At 35.7% G+C, this 16903-nt stretch overlaps 1 long non-coding RNA gene across 3 annotated transcripts in view; it reads left to right on the top strand.

Moving 5' to 3' along the window:
• The window catches only part of LOC121490524, an 81407-nt gene that overhangs the window by 14019 nt on the left and 50485 nt on the right, over positions 1-16903 (top strand). For all 3 annotated transcript variants that reach the window (XR_005987703.1, XR_005987705.1, XR_005987704.1), the window contains exon 3: positions 1850-1934. This is a non-coding gene — a long non-coding RNA (uncharacterized LOC121490524). The remainder of the gene's footprint in view (positions 1-1849; positions 1935-16903) is intronic.

Here is a 16903-nt window from a genome sequence, read left to right on the forward strand (position 1 = left end):
GAGAAACATAAAAAATGGGTTAAGGACTGCAGAAAACAATAGCAGATGAGAAAAAAATGTACAATTCAGAATGATAAATACTGGTTCCTAAAAATTATGCACGATTATTTTTTATGCGAGCAGTAGAATGGGAAAAGTCTTAGGGTTTATGAAAACACAAAATTTGAGATTTTTTTTTGAAGAAAGTTTATATTGCTATTGTTACTTAGATATTCCTATTTAACTTTCACTATAAAGGTGATTAAATACCCAATTAAAAGCGAGCTTATTAAAGATTTAAAGTAATATTAATGGAAGAAAATTAAAAAGAGGTTTATGAGATTTAAAAAGATTTTTTTTTATTAGGAAAGGCTCATCTGAAGAATATAAATAAAAATGAGAAGGACTGCATAGTGTACTCAGAAGAGAACAAAGTATAAAATAAAAAGATAAACTCACATCTGCTTGCTCATCCCCGTTCTGGTGCAATCCTACCTGTCCTTTAAAGTCTTGCTACAGGCTGCTATCCTGAGGCTCCTCACCAGAAGCTTCCTAAGCAAACATGGCACTTCATTTGTCTCTCTTTTATGGTGCTTACCCGTTTCCGCCTTGTTTTAGAGCTATCTGTGTGGCTGGCCCTCTCCTCAACCATAAGCTTTATAAAAGTGGGACCATGAACCTTCAATTTCTTTGTAGGCCCCAGTTGTCCCATGTGAGCCACATGTTTGCTAGGTGAATGCATGTTCTTAGAGAAGAAAGGCTCAGAGGCACAATTTTGAACCATAAGCAATGGTGGTCAGGGACATGAGAAAGGTCCTTAAGAACGTTACTTCTTCAGTAACCAGATTGAGGAGGTGAGTGTTGTAGTTCTGATGGACCGGAGGATAGCAGAAGCATGAAGTGATTTTGATTTCACGAGACCTGAGGCCGATGTATCTGGAGATGATCGTAGACTTTGATTTATGATTGCAGCTGGCAGAGAACATTGAAAAGAGGAAAGTTGAAGAAAGAGTTAGTGGGAATAGAAGACAGAGCAGAGATTCCAGAGGTGGTGTTCTAAAGAGTTCTTAAGGTCTTTACCTCATAAGGGCCAAGGTCCTTCTTTTTATGTTTGTTAAAAAAACAAACAAAAAAACCCAGTCAAACCTTTATCGTGGGTCATGTATTGAATTGTTGAATCACTGTAGTGTACACCCGAAAATAATGCAACACTGTGTGTTCACTATCTGCCGTTAAATAAAAACCTTTTTTTAGAAGCCTTTAATCATAGTTCAGTAAAATGAGCAAAGTGGATTGGACATTCTTTCTCACACACACACACACACACATGCATGCACGCACCCACACACACACACACACACCCCCACACACAGTTTCTCTGTCGTGCCAATGATACCGTTGTGGGTGTTTTGTTTTGTTTTGTTTTTTACCAAATAGGAGAAGACACAGAGTGTCAAAAAACTCCTATTTTTATTTAAGTCCCAAAAGGCCCAAGAATTCTAAACCTACTTCATACTGACTGTGACTGAAGGCAAGGTAGTTCTGATTCAGACGGTATACCAAAAAATCTGATGGTTCTTCCTTTCTTCTTTGTCTACATGATGTGCAGGAACACCTTGCAGGTTGGCATTGTAAACTCTCTGAGTTCAGGAACAAGGTCATAAATTATATACACAGTATCTGAGCAATCCTAGCTTAAATATTTACTAATATGATTTTATCTACTACCAGTCACAAAGACACGTTCTCCTAATACCTACTCTTCTGTAAATAAATAATTCCTGTACCTTGTCCATTAAAAACATGGAGTTCTCTTTAAAAACTCATTTTCTTTGGGTAATTTTTGGCTTATTTTCTCTTTCCTCACTAGAATATAAGTTTCATGAGAGCAAGAGTATTGTCTATTTTGTTCAACTATGGTACCCTGCAGAGCCTACAAGAGCTCCTTTTGCTCAGTAAGTACCATGTGCTGAATAAGCAAATGAACAAATGGTGGAATGACCAAGCATTGTTCTCGTTGTGGCTTTAAAGACTTTTGTAAATATTAACTTGAATATCTTACACGAACACACACCCATGTAATTCTTCAGTGGCCTTCTGTCCCCTGCCACTCTTCCCCCCCAACCGACCAGATAAACTAAATAATAGTTGGCTGGCTATGCATAAGGATCCATCTGGCTTTCATGGACTATAAAATGAAAATGCTTTCCTCTTACAAAAACTTATGTGGGGAACTTACATCTCAAAAAAAAGATGTTTGTAATACCAAAGTGTATTTTGTTTTATTAAATCCAGATTGTTGGGTGGAGGCCCTTCGCTAAAAGTCACTCTCAAGCAAAATAAATTGCTTGTTATTCTCACAAAGAATTTACAGGAAGCAATTTGTAAAGGTTGCCATCAGGCTGAAGTCATTGTTGGCACTAGGAATCAGTGTGTCATCAAACCTCAGAGCAATCGTTTAACCTGGGTCTGCTCAGAGAAATCTCCATAATGCAAGGAAAATTGAATTCTACTGCCTCAGATTATAATCACTTTTGATATTATTCCAATTTTATCATGGAAGTTAAAAATATTTGACATAACAGTTTCTCTCCCATCCTACCACTATGTAGAAATATCTATTTTACATGTGCCAAATACTGGTCCTGTCATTACCAGCTATTTCACAAATAGTTTTTGAAAAATCTGCTCTCCTTTCCTCGTTGTACTGAGGAAGTTGCTATCTGGATAGCTAGGAAATGAATGGCTTGCCAACTTATTGGATCCATTCAATCAAGTTACCTATCTGCTGGTCAAGTAATAATTGCAAAAAAATTTCAACTCCTTTTGAAGAGCTGACTATCCTCCAGTCTGGGTGACAGATGAGCAATTGTTCTGGATAGGCCTATGGGGGTATCATCAGAGCAGAGAAACACTGGATCCAGACATGCCGTGAAGATGGACAGTTGTGTGCTCCTAATTTCTGTCAATGTGTTTATTTTCAGCACCCTGGGAAAACAGGGCTAAAAAGATGGGAACACATAGACTCATCACATTAGCAAACATTAGACTGGTTCTCTATGTTTCCAACGACCAAAGAGAAAGCAAGATCTTGACAAAACCACGCTGATCAGTTTTTAGCCTTATCCAAATGATGCTCAATTAATTTACTGATCCAGCAAAAATAACCTGAATGCTATGAGCCATTAGCACAAAATAGACTGGAAATAAAGCAGAACACCTTGCTGCACAGGCTCCCCTACTGCTGAACGGTTTTGAACGAATATTTCTTTTACTGTACATTGGGAACAATCATATACTATGTTAAAATTCCCCCGACTGTCTCAGATGGAAAAGGCAGCAACCATCAAGCCTAAGTGCTTAAGGATGTTTCACTCCATTGAATAATCATCCTAGAAAAAGACTGACAAGAAGTATGTGGTCCTCTCTTTCTTCTCTCCAAACACAATCACACCCTTTGTTTAACAGCTCAGTCTGCTGTTTATAAGTCCTGTCATTCAGCACCCTGGTCCCTCGGCCTCCCAAGTTGAACAAGATTTCTTGATTGAGTCAAGCCATTCATTTGCTGATTGCCCCAGACCCGTGTGGCGTGTTGGCCGCTATCACCCTCCAACAGCTAATGCTTCTAGTGTGACATGATTTGGCCTGATAGCGCACCACAGCCCACCTGTTGTTCCCACCTCTTGTCCATTCCACAGCTGATTAGGCGGCCTCCTGTTCATGGTTCTTATGCATCTGGGCCAAAGAAATTAATTTGCGCTCACCATTCCTAGTTGCAGCTGGCTAATTGGACTCTAGGGTCACTTCCTTGTCTTATATAATTAATCAAAGTCTGCTTAGTTAATTATTGCAACATTCGTTCAACAAATATCTATTGAGCATTTACTATGTGCCCAGCACTGTGCGAAGTGCAGAGGATACAACAGGCCATGCAAGTTCCAGTAATCAAAAAATTAACGGATTTCTCTAATTTCTATCTCATTTTCCTATTTTTAAATTGAATAGATCTTTTTAACATTATGTAGGAAGGCATGATCCTTCCCCCTGTAGTTTCTTTCACTGCCTCAAAGTCAAGGAAAATTATCGTATCTCTTGAGATCTGATCAACGTTCACTCTTGTTTATTCACTTAATTATGAGTTTAAAGGCACTTAGTTAAAAAAAAATAAATAAAGGTACTTAGTTACTGAAGACTTCTGGTATATATTTTTTTGGGGGGGATTCCAAAATATTTGATCTAAAATAATTTAATTCAAATTTTTAATGAATGATTTCCACAAATATGTATTTAAAAATCATCTCTATTGTTTATATTGCACTTGGTCGTTTCTTAATCCTTATCTACAACTGGGTTTATTTCTGAGACTTCTCTTCTGTTTCACTGACGTATATTTCTCTTTTGTTTGCTCATTTCATTTCTCATTTTTAGAATATTTTTGTTATCCCCACCTCTTTTCTAACTGAATATTATAACATTCTTTATATTTAAATGCTAAGAAGTCCATTTTTATTTTGAGATTGCACTAGATTCGAAAGTAACATTAAGAATCACATCTTTACAGTATTTTTTCTTTCTAGATGTTACTGCCCGATGTTTTATTATTTTAATAAACCCTTCTTATTAACTCTATTTCTCTTTATATTTTATTGCTGTTGTAAATTGGATCCTTTTTAAAATTAGTCTTTTCTAGTTTGTAATTATTGTTATTCAAGAATCTAAATGGTTTTTCTATATTTTATGTTTTGTCTGGCCATTTATTATTCTATTAAATCTAAAAATTTTGACAGATTCCTTGTGCATTTTGTTAGATACATAATCAGTTGTCTTCAAATAGTGATGGTTTTGTTTCTTCCACTATTGCTCTCTTTTAGGTTTGTTTCATCTCTTAGGGTTTGTTTCATCTCTCTCTTTACACTGGCCTGAACTCCCAAAAAACATTAGGTCAAAATGATGATAGAGGGCATGTCTGTTGTAAGGTCATCTTCAATCCCTCTCTTCATGCCTTACCCTAGTCAGCAACACGGAGTGGGGTAATAGCAACGACGGGAAGTTTGGGATCTAACATTGCTTTATGAGAAACTGGGCCAGGGGTACCTGGGGGGCTCAGTGGTTGAGCGTCTGCCTTTGGCTCAGGTCATGATCCCGGGGTCCAGCATCGAGTCCCGCATCGAGCTCCCTGCAGGGAGCCTGCTTCTCCTTCTGCCTGTGTCTCTGCCTCTCTCTGCGTGTCTCTCATGAATAAATAACTAAAATCTTAAAAAAAAAAAAAAAAAATGAAAGTGGGCCTTTCATAAATTTAATAACTGTGCCTAACTCATGCTTCTTGGTCTTTTAGCTGAGGTCTAGTAATTACGATATTATGTTTCTATTAGTAAAATTTAATCAGGAACTAGAAATGTTTGTCATAAGTTGAAGCTTTATTCTAACTCAGGTTGACATTGCTACATCTATCACAAAATTCTAGTTTGAATATCAGGTTTCTTCCTAGAATAATATTTCATGCCAATTTAAAAGGCTATGTAACTATTAAGGAATTAATTATGATTTTGAATAGCACTATCAAAAATACTCATCTTCCAATGGTGCTATACTTCTAGAGAAGCCACTAGAAGTCAGAATTCTATGAGATAAGCTGAGTTTTTCCATAGAAATAATAGTATAATAAATTCAGAATTGAACTCATAACATAGGGTCAAATATCCAAATTTTCCTAGCAATGGCTACAAACACCATGTTAAATAAAATATAAATGTTACGAAGTTTGTTGAGCTTATCTATAAACTAATTTATTTATTGACCAGGGCAACACATTTACCTATCATGTGACTTCATATTTCCTAGAGCATTCTCATACTCTGCATACATTTTTCATTTTTAAAAATCATTTATTCCTATTCTAAATGAAATAAATTAAGAGTGAAGGAACACATTTATCAAGGTCATAAACTGCAGAAGGTCTTCTTTGGAATGTTGGTTTAGAGCAAGAGTTTGGATAGAGGTTTTGGAGTAAGACATATTTGGGTACAAAGCCTGGCTCTGCCTATTATTCATTTAAAAATATTTAGTGAGTTCTAGATCCTAGGGATATAATAGTGGACAAAACAGACAACATCCTCAGTCTCATGGAGTTTACATTTTGGTACCACTTTCTGGCCATGGCATTTAAAAATTCTTTTAATTTAAATTCTAGTCAGTTAACATATGGTGGAGTATTAGTTTCTGGAGAAGAATTCAATGATTCATGACTTGCATACAACACCCAGTGCTCATCATAACAAGTGCCTTCCTTAACACCCATCACCTATCTAGCCCATCCCCCACCCACCTCCCTGGCCATGACATTTTAAAAGTTTTTTTTTTTTTTTTTTTAACATTTCTGGATTTCAACTTCTTGTTTTTTAAAGAATAACAGCACCTACCTCATAAGGTCATTTCAAAAATTCAATTAGATAATGTCTATAAAACATCTACCACATATTACAGCTCAATAAGTGGTAGCTGGGGGTGTCTGGCTGGTTAGTCAGTAGAGCATGTGACTCTTAATCTTGGGGTCCTGAGTTTGAGCCCCATATTTAGCATAGTTAAAAAACAAAAAACAAAAACAGGAAAACAGGAATGCTTGGTTGGCACAGTAGGTTGAACATCTGCCTCTTGGTTTTAGCTCAGGTCATGATCTCAGGGTCATGAGATCGAGTCCCATGCTGGGGTTCAAGTTCGAGTTCAAGCTTGCTCTCACTCTCACTCTCTCTGTCTCTGTCTTTTCTCTCAAATAAATATATAAATATTTAAAAAACCATGGGATGCCTTGATGGCCCAGTCACTTGAGTGTCTCACTCTTGGTTTTGGCTTAGGTCATGATCTCTGGGTCCTGAGATCAAGCTCCCTGTCAGGCTCTTGGCAGGGAGTCCGCTTGAGATTCTCTCTCCTTCTCCCTCTGCCCCTCCCCGTGTGCTCTCTCTCTCTGAAATAAATAAATAAAATCTTTAAAACAACAACAACAACAGAAAAACACAAAAGATGAGTGGTAATTGGCTTTCACATTTTAAACAAAAACTTTTGAAAGAAAACTTTTAAAAGAAACTTTTGAAAAAAATTATAAGAAATACTCATTGTGGAAAAGGAGAATGTTTAAATCATTATCTAGAAAGAACTATTATTTTTAATATATACTTCCAGATTTTTTCTAAGTATGTGTGTATATATATATATGTGTGTGTGTGTATATATATGTGTGTGTATATATGTGTATATATATACATTTTTTAAGGATTTTATTTATTTATTTAAGAGAGAGAGAGCATGAGTAAAGGGAGGGGAAGAAGAGGAAGAAGCAGACCTCCCTGTTGAGTGGGGCCCAATCCCAGGACCCTGAGATCATGACCTGAGCTAAAGGTAGATGCTTAACTGACTGAGCCACCCAGGTGTCTTCTTTTTCTTCTTCTTTTTTTTTAAAGTAGTCTCCATGCCCAGTGCAGCACCCAATGCAGGACTTGAACTCACAATCCTGATCAAGACCTGAGCTGAGATCAAGAGTCGGACGCTCAACCAACTGAGCCACAAGTGATTATACCACCGATCAGGATATAGAAAAACTAGATCTATCATATATTGCAGGTGGAGATTTAAAATGGTACAGCCACTCTGGAAAACAGTTTGGCATTTTCTTACAAAAGTAAACATAAATTCAGCAATCACACTCTTGGATGTGTATCTCAAAAAAAAAGAAAACTCATGTTCACATCAAACCTGTACGTGGGTGTTCACTGAAGCTTTATTCTGACTAGCAAAAGACTGAAAACAGCCCAAATGCTCTTTTTGTGGGTGAATGGTTGAACAAACTGTATGATATGCAATGGAATATTACTCAGCAATAGAAAGGAATAAACTCTTGATACAGGAAAACAGCCCAAATGGACGTCAAGAGCATTATGCTGAGTGAAAAAACTCAATCTCAAGAGGCTAAATGCAGTAAGATTCTATTTATATTATGTCTTTGAAATAATAGAACTATAGAGATTGAAAAGAGGTTGATGGTAACTAGATGACACACAGAGGGGATGAGGTGGGGGAGATTAAAACAAGTAATAGCACCAGGAAATTATTTTGCTGAGTTTGATGCAGTGGTGCAATCAATATACATGAGATTATATTGTATAAAACTACACCTTCCCCCTCCCCACACAAATGAATACAGGTCACAAAAATGGCAGCAACTGAGTAACCGACCACCTGTGATTGGTACATCAGTAGTGATGTACCAAGGTCAGTTTCCTGGTTTCGGTTTATACCATAGCCATGTAAGAGGGGACCATGAAGGGCACATGGGATTCTTTATACCACATTTGCAACTTCCTTGGTATCTATAATTATTTCAAAATAAAAATTTTTAAAAATGAATTATAATTATTACTAGGGCTCTTTTTCCCTTTTATCAGCTATTTTAAAGGATATTAAAGAATTAGATTTATCAGGAAAAGATAAGATAATGATGCTGTTTTCAAAACAATCTCACCCAAAAGGAGTATGAGCTTTTAAAGTAGTCATCTTGGAAACTTGACTACTTAAGCATATGTTTTGGGCCACTGCAGATCAAATATTTTAGAAATCCTCTTTTGTATTTGCCTGTAGAGATCATCAGCCACTGGCAAGTACGAAACCTATTACTTTATAAGACATTCTCTTGAAGTACTGTGTTTTCTTCCTATCTCCTTTTACTTGATCTTTGTTCTACATGTTCCCCAGATATAAAGGGGCTTATTTGGCACAGATACAACACCTGTAAGACAAAGGAAAAGAAGGTCCATCTGTTTATTCTTTCTTTTGTTTCAGTCTCTGGATATATGTGCCTTTTTTTTTTTTTTATATTTGTGCTTTTAACTTGTTAAGTGTGAGACATTTTCCCATGCGATGGAGCATGTGAATTTTCTTTGTTTCAATGCCTTTCATTGCCACCAACATATGGGATCTTTGAAAGAACTTGAAGAAATATTTCTTTTAATTAAAAAAAAGATTTTATTTATTTATTTTAGAGAGAGCACACATGGAGGAAGAGGGTCAGAGGGAGAGGAACAAGTAGACTCCAAGCTTAGCACAGAGCCCTATGTAGAGCTCAACCTTACCACCTGAGATCATGACCTGAGCCAAAATCAAGAGGCCGACACGTGACATTCAACTGACTGAGCCACCCAGGTGCCCCACAACATTTGTTAATTTTAAAGCAGTTGAGTAGCTAAATAAAGGAAATTACATTGATGTGTTTTTTTTTTTTTTTTTAACTGAAGTTGTCTTGGCTCCTGGTCTTTAGGAATAAATGCCTCTATAATATAACTTGAGAATCTCCATCATGGCTCAAAGGATTGTATTTTCTTACTGATGTGGCTGGAAAGTGAGGAAATGGAACTGAAGTCTGGGAAAGGAAAAACAAATATATCATGTATTTTTCAAGGAGGTACAGGTATTGAGACTCAAATTGTGTGGATTTTGCAGATGTTACCTGAAGTCCTCACTTATTTCACATTGAGGAATTGCCTTTGGCTCAGTGAAATCAGATTTTGAAATACCGTAAGACTATTCAGTCTTATAAAGTCACAATTACAACAGGGATTCATAAATTTTGATGAACATTAGTCATTGCTATAAGTTTCTTCGATTGCCCTAGGACAACAAACTCTGAATTAATAAATCTTCTCTAGCCAAGCTGCTCAATTTTAAGAAAAACTCATTGAACTGAAAGCAATGCCAAATCTCTGATTACTTTAGATAATCCTGTCATTATATGAAATTTTATGACTGTCTAGTCAATTCGGGCTTTTGTTTGGCTCTATCTAGTTATAAAAAATGTATATCCTCTTTTAAAGAAACTACTGAAATTGAAACTGGCAAAATGAAAGATTCCATAAAAATCTGCTTTTTGCTTCTCTTCCTGCTTCTATCCTTGCTAGGATCTGCACCCCCACCCCACCTTACACGTGCATTGTAAGAGACAAGGAGTTAATGGTTCTCTGGGATAAATAACATCTGAGAAAGGACCCAGTGAGAATGACAGAGGAGGCCCTCACATGCCAGTTCCATACCACCAGAAGTTAGACATCTATCTCCAAGACCCCCTGGCTCCAAGGAATGACACCTAGGCTCTCATCTTTGTTCTAACTGGTTCCTGGAAACCTGAGAGGATGCGTACACCAGACCACAGTGCCCAGTAAAAACCCCAGGCCCTGAATATAGGGGAGACTCCCCCCTTTCCTTTCTGAGTCTCCCAGATACTCACTCTGTCTGTTATCTGTTCTGTCTGTATCTTCAATAAACTCTGCTTTCATCTCCTGCTGCTTCACCTTTCATTTCCATCTTGTGTGAAGCCAGGGGCCCTCTTGGGTGGTCCTGCAGGACCCCTCCAGGTCCCTGGACTCAGCCTGCCAGCATCAAAATGAAAGCAAAAGCCACCTTACTTAGTGTTGACTTGGAGTCCAAATTGAGACCAAATATACTTGCAGTTTTCGGCTAGATCTGTAGCCTTACAGCCGTGTGCGTTGGGGTGATCATTCAGCTTTAGAGCTGTATTTGTATTATGGGGCAAGTCTCTTCTTCCACCACCTCTTCCTCCTCATCTCTTCCTCCTTCTTTTCTTCCTTCTTCCCCTTCTTCTTGTTCTTTTCCTCCTCCAACTAAGCTCAGAGTGAAGAATAGCTTTTCTGGAATGAAAAGGTAGATGATAATCTAGACGAACTCCAGAGGCAAGGCATCGATGTCTGTGGTGTTTTTCACTTGTGTGGGTGGGCCCAGATCCAAAACAGAATGCATGAATCTTTCAATGCTCCACTATTTTTTGTTGTTGTTCTAGAAATATGTGTGGATCGGGTATCAGTTAAGTCCCTAAATTTTGCAGTGGGCTTGCAATTCATACAAATGCATAAAAAATGGGTTTGAGTTCAAATTCCTTCTTGTTTAGGTTTTAGGGGAGTTCTAGTTTATTTCCATTCGTCCTAGCTGTAAATTGTAATTTCTGTGAAATATATTTTTGTACACTTGACCCTCTTCTCATATTCTTTTGTATACATCCATTTTATTTCTATTATTTTTGTTGCACAGTATCTCAGTGAATATGGAATTATTTATAGGTCACATACATAAATATAAATAATTTATAATGTAAAAAGTAAAAATCGCCAATCACTTACAATACAGCCCTGCCTCTTTCCACACCCATCCTGAAGCAGTAAACACAGTCAAACTTTTGGTATCTATCCAGACTTTTTTTGAGAATATTCAGGCTTATACTTAATATGTTTTCACAAAATGAAGCCCTACCTTACATATTGTTGAATAAGTTTTCACTTAATAATTCATAATTCAGACTACCTTCTGATTTTTAAATGACTGAGGAGTTTCCATTTTATAACTACTTCAGCATCCTTTTAGCCATTCTCCTATTGTTGACATTGAGCTCTAATAGTTTGAGCTATTACAAATAATATGCCTTATATATACAATCTTGCACACTTGTACAAGTATTTCTATAGAGTACAAATCTAAAGCTTCAAATTAAAAATATTTTTAATTTTGAGGGTTGCCTGGGTGACACAGTCAGTTAAGTAACAGACTCTTTGTTTCAGCTCAGGTAGTGATCTCAGGGTCATAAGATCAAGTCCTGTGTTAGGCTTGTGCTCAGCATGGAGTTTGTTTAGGACTCTCTCTGCCCTTCCCCACTGCTCTCTCACTCTCTCTTTCTCAAATAAATAAATCTTTAAAATATACATATAGGGATCCCTGGGTGGCGCAGCGGTTTAGCACCTGCCTTTGGCCCAGAGCACGATCCTGGAGACCCGGGATCGAATCCCACGTCTGGCTCCCTGTGTGGAGCCTGCTTCTCCCTCTGCCTGTGTCTCTGCCTCTCTCTGTACGTCTCTCATAAATAAATAAATAAAATCTTTTAAAAAATCCCGTTAGAGTTTTTAAATTTGAGGTGATCTTTATGTCTCATCTTACCATTTAGAATAATAGCATGTTCTTTTTTTCTTTTCCTGGGCCCTTTAATAATTTCTAGAAAGTTTTATAGTTTTCTTCATATCGTGTGTATTTTTGGATACACTTATTCCACTGTAGTTGGTAGTTTTGTTGGTAAAACAAATGGGGTCCTTTTTGATTCTTTCTAATAAGTTACTGCTGGTGTCTACAAAAGCTGTTAGTAATTATACCTGTCCTCCTTACTAAAATTTCTTGTTTAATAGTTTTTTCTAAGTCAATCATTTTGTATCTTTTTTTAGATAAATAAGCATGACATTTTGCTTAATATTTTTTAGTATTTCTCTCCTTATGTATTATCTCCGTGTGTGTTGTGTGTGTGTGTGTGGGGGGGTGTATGCATCTATCCACAGAGAAAGAGAATGAAACAAGTTTGTGTGCCTTACTACATTGGTTAGAGTTTCCAGATCATTGTTGAACAATATTAATGATGATAAGCATTTTTGTCTTGTTTCTAATTCCAGTGACATTATATCTCTAGTGCTTTAAGATTTCATATGATGTTTGCTATTGACTTCTTGATAATACTGTTTATCAAATTAAGTATTTCTATTCCTAGGTTACTAAAATTTTGTGAAGTGTTAGTATTGCCTTCTCTCTCAAAATGAATAAATGACCTTCACTATATTAGTGTTATAAAGTAGTGTATTTTCTGATGTTGAACCATTCTTCCATTTCTAAATTCTATTTGATCATGATGTGTTGTTTTTTCCTATACCACGATATTTAGTTTGGTAATATTTAATTTAGGTTCTAAATTCCTGTAGTCATGAATGAGATTAGGCTAGAATGTTTTGTTTCTTTTGTATAATTTTTGTCTGATATTGGTATAAACCTTATATTAAACACATAGAAGGAATTTGACAGATTTTCATCTTTTTCTACTCTCCAAAACAGTTTAAATGGCATAGAAGTTACCTGTACCTTGAACATTTGAGAAAATTTTCTCACAATATTATCTGGGTCTGGAACTACTAGGGGAGGAAAATTTTTTCTAACTTAAAAATATTTTAAGGATATTGATCTATTTTTTTACCTTCCATATAGTTTGGCAAATTTATATTGTCCTAGAAATTCTTCCACTTCGTCTAGTTTCTTAATGTATTGTTATGAAGTTGCAAGCGCTATTCTAATATTTTTAATATATCCTGTATTTGTGGTTGTACTTCTATTTTATTATTTGTGTTATTATATTGTTTTTTTTCCATTTTTTGTTAGATTTGCTCAAGGTTTGTTCATTAAGTTATTCTTTTTAAAAAAGCAGTTTGGGAGTTGAAGAGTTTATTTCCATCAAGTTTCTATTTTGATCTTTATTACTTACTTCCTTCTATTTTTGTTGCTTTTGTTCTTTTCCAATTTCTTATGTTGAATTCTGTTCATTCCTTTTCAGTCTTTTTCTTATCCACAGACACATCTAAAGAGACTATACACTCCTTGAGTAACAACCTGACCATATGACATAGCTTTTTTTCTTATCTACTTTATCAAGGTATAATTTACATATGATAAAATTCACCATTTAAATTGCAGAATTTAGTAATTTCTAGTAAATTTATAGAGCTGGGCAATCATCACAATCTAATTTTAGAATATTTCCATTACCCTAAAAAGAAACCTTCTGCCCTTTTTCAGTCATTCCTAGTCCTACCCCTAGTTCCAGTCACCTGGACATTTTTAAAAACACAAATGTCCAAATCCCACCGCAGACGGAGTCAGAAATCTGGAGATGTGGTCCTCATATGTATGTATTCCAAAAGATCCTCAGGTTACTCGACTTTGACCCACATTTGAGAACCACCCTGATATGAAAAGAAAGCCTTTAGACTACTTGATGAGGGAATAATCAAGGAGAGTTGCGAAGTTAAATAATTCATTGGAACACAGTTTAACGAATCAAAAATGGTTTAAATTACCTTGGTAACACAGGAACCTTGAGTCCAGGGATTGAATCGATTCATTTTTATATTTCTCACAATGCCAAGTATAGTGATTTACATAAAGACGATGCTTCAAATATATGTTTTAAATGTGGAACAGACTTTATTTATGTAGATGTCAAATCTATGAAGATTATTCCCTAAAAGATATTTTTGAATCAACTTTAAAACCTATTTAGAAAACTCTTTGTTTTTCATATACAATTCCAAAGTTTATTAAAGTCTAACTTACAATAAAACATCAAAAGTACTGTACTTCTCAAACCAACACATTTCGCTCTTATAAAAAATGAATTAATCATATTATATAGAAAATCCTGCACATAATAATTAACCACATGTTGTTAATTGCTATAAAAATGCATTGGGGGAAAAATGCATTGGGGGACACCTGGGTGGCTCAGTGGTTGAGTGTCTGCCTTCGGCTCAGGGCATGATCCTGGGATCCCGGGATCGAGTCCCACATTGGGCTCCTAGTGGGGACCCTGCTTCTCCCTCTGCCTATATGTCTCTCTCTCTGTCTTTCTCTCTCTCTCTTTGTCTCTCATGAATAAATAAATAAGATCTCTTTAAAAAATGCATTGGTTTTCATTAGCTTGAAACAGTATTCTCTACATCATAAAATGAATCATTCTTTTTTGGATGATCATTCTTCAGAAGGAACTACTTTTTTTTAACAATGTTTTAATATATTTATTAGTACTTCAATAATATTGAATTCATAATTAGGAGTGCAATAATACTGAAGTAGTGCTCTAGCAATTTCATTTAAATAATCCATTTCAATTAACATTTGAACTCTCTGGAATTTTCAAATTAGGGATTGAATTGTAATTATGCAATTTGTGGATACAGATCAATATAGTGAGTGTAAGGCTTTTTTTATTGTGATAAAAAGCACATACATAAAACTTACTGTCTTAACCATTGCTAAGTGTATATGATGTTAAGTATATACATATTGTTATATAACAGATCTCTAAAACTTCATTTTGAAAAACTGAAACTCTATACACACTGAACAACTCCTCTTTGCCCACTTCCCCTAGACCCTGGCAACCACATTCTGCTTTCTGTTTCTAAGAGTTTGACTATTTTAGATACTTCATGTAAGTGGAATCATGCAAAATTTGTCTTTTAGTGATTGGCTTATTTCACTTAGCATAACATCCTGAAGGTTCATCCATCTTGTAGTTTATAGCAGGATGTCCTTTTTATTTTTATTTTTTGTATTTCCTTTTTTTAAAAGGCAATTGTATGTATATTTTAATTTTAATAAAAAATTTTATTATTCTAAAAAAATTTCTTTATTATTCTATTGTATATATATACCATATTTTCTCTATCCATTCATCCGTTGTATTTGACAGACATTTACTTGTACAGGTTACTTGTACCTGTTGTACCTGTTATACCTCTGTAAATAATGCTGCAGTGAACATGGGTCTGCAAGTACCACTTTGAGTCCCTGTTTTCAATTCTGTTGGATAAACATGAGAGTGGGATTGCTGGTCATACAGTAATTCTAATTTTTTTAAAAGATTTTATTTACTCATGAGAGACAGAGAGAGAGAGTCAGAGACACAGGCAGAGGGAAAAGCAGGCTCCATCAGGGAGCCTGATGTGGGACTCGATCCCAGGTCTCCAGGATCACACCCTGGGCTGAAGGCGGCGCTAAACCACTGAGCCACCTGGGCTGCCCAGGTAATTCTATTTTTAATATTTTGATTTTAACTCCATACTATTTTCCATAACAACTGCATCATTTTACATCCCCACCAACAGTGCCCAAGTGTTCCAATTTCTCCATATCTTCCCCAACACTTAATTTATTTTCAGGTTTTTTGATAGTGGCCATTGTAATGGATGTGAGGTAATATCTTACTATGGTTTTATTTGCATTTCTCTGATAATTAGTGATATTAAGTATATTTTTATATGCTTGTCAGCTTGTCTGTATATTCTTCAGAGGAATACCTACTGAAGTCTTCTGTCCATTTCTGATTTGTGTTGGTTTGGTGTTGTTGAGTTGTAAAAGTCCTCTATATCTTCTTGATTTTAACCCCTTATAAAGATATATAGTTTGCAAGTATGTCCTCCCATTCCATAGGTTGTCTTTTCACTCTGTTGATTGTTTCTTTTGCTGCAGAGAAGTTTTTTAGTTTCATGTAGTTCTATTTTTTCTTTTTTTCATGTCATGTCCATAAAATCATTGCCAAATCAAATGTCATGAAGCCATCCTCTGTATTTTCTTTTAGGGGTTTTATAGTTTATTCAGGTCTTATGTTGAGGTCTTTAATCTATTTTGACTTAATTTGTGTATATGATACAAGGTCAGCATCCACCTTCATTCTTTTGCCTATGGCTGTCCAGTTTTACCAGCACAGTTTGAAAAGACTATCCTCTCCCCATTGTGTATCTGTGGCACTCCCATCAAAGATTATTTCACCATATACCTGAGGGCTTATTTCTGAGTTCTCCATTCTGTTCCATTGGACTACTCTGTTTTTATGCCAGTATCAAACTGTTTTGATTACTGCAACTTTGCAATATGTTTTAAAATCAGAAAGTTTGAGGCCTCCAGCTTTGTTTTTCATTCTTAAGTTTGTTTTGGCTATTTGGGTTCCCTGGAGATTACATATGAATTTTAGCATGTATTTTTCTTTCTGCAAAAAATATTATTGGGACTTTGATAGAGATTGCATTGAATGCATAGATTGCTTTCTGCAACCTTGGACATTTTAATAATAATAAGTCCTTTCCAATCCACAAGCATGGAATATCTTTCCATTTATTTTTTTCTTCAATTTCTTTCAGCAATATTTTGCAATTTTCAGTGTACAGGTCTTTTACCTCTTGGGTTAAGTACATACCTAAGTATTTTATTCATTCTGATGATATTATTTATAAATGAGATTGTTTTTCTTAATTTCCTTTTCAGACTATTCATTGTTCATGTGTTGAAATGC

Source organism: Vulpes lagopus, chromosome 5, assembly GCF_018345385.1.
Source record: "Vulpes lagopus strain Blue_001 chromosome 5, ASM1834538v1, whole genome shotgun sequence".
Lineage (NCBI taxonomy): Eukaryota > Metazoa > Chordata > Mammalia > Carnivora > Canidae > Vulpes > Vulpes lagopus.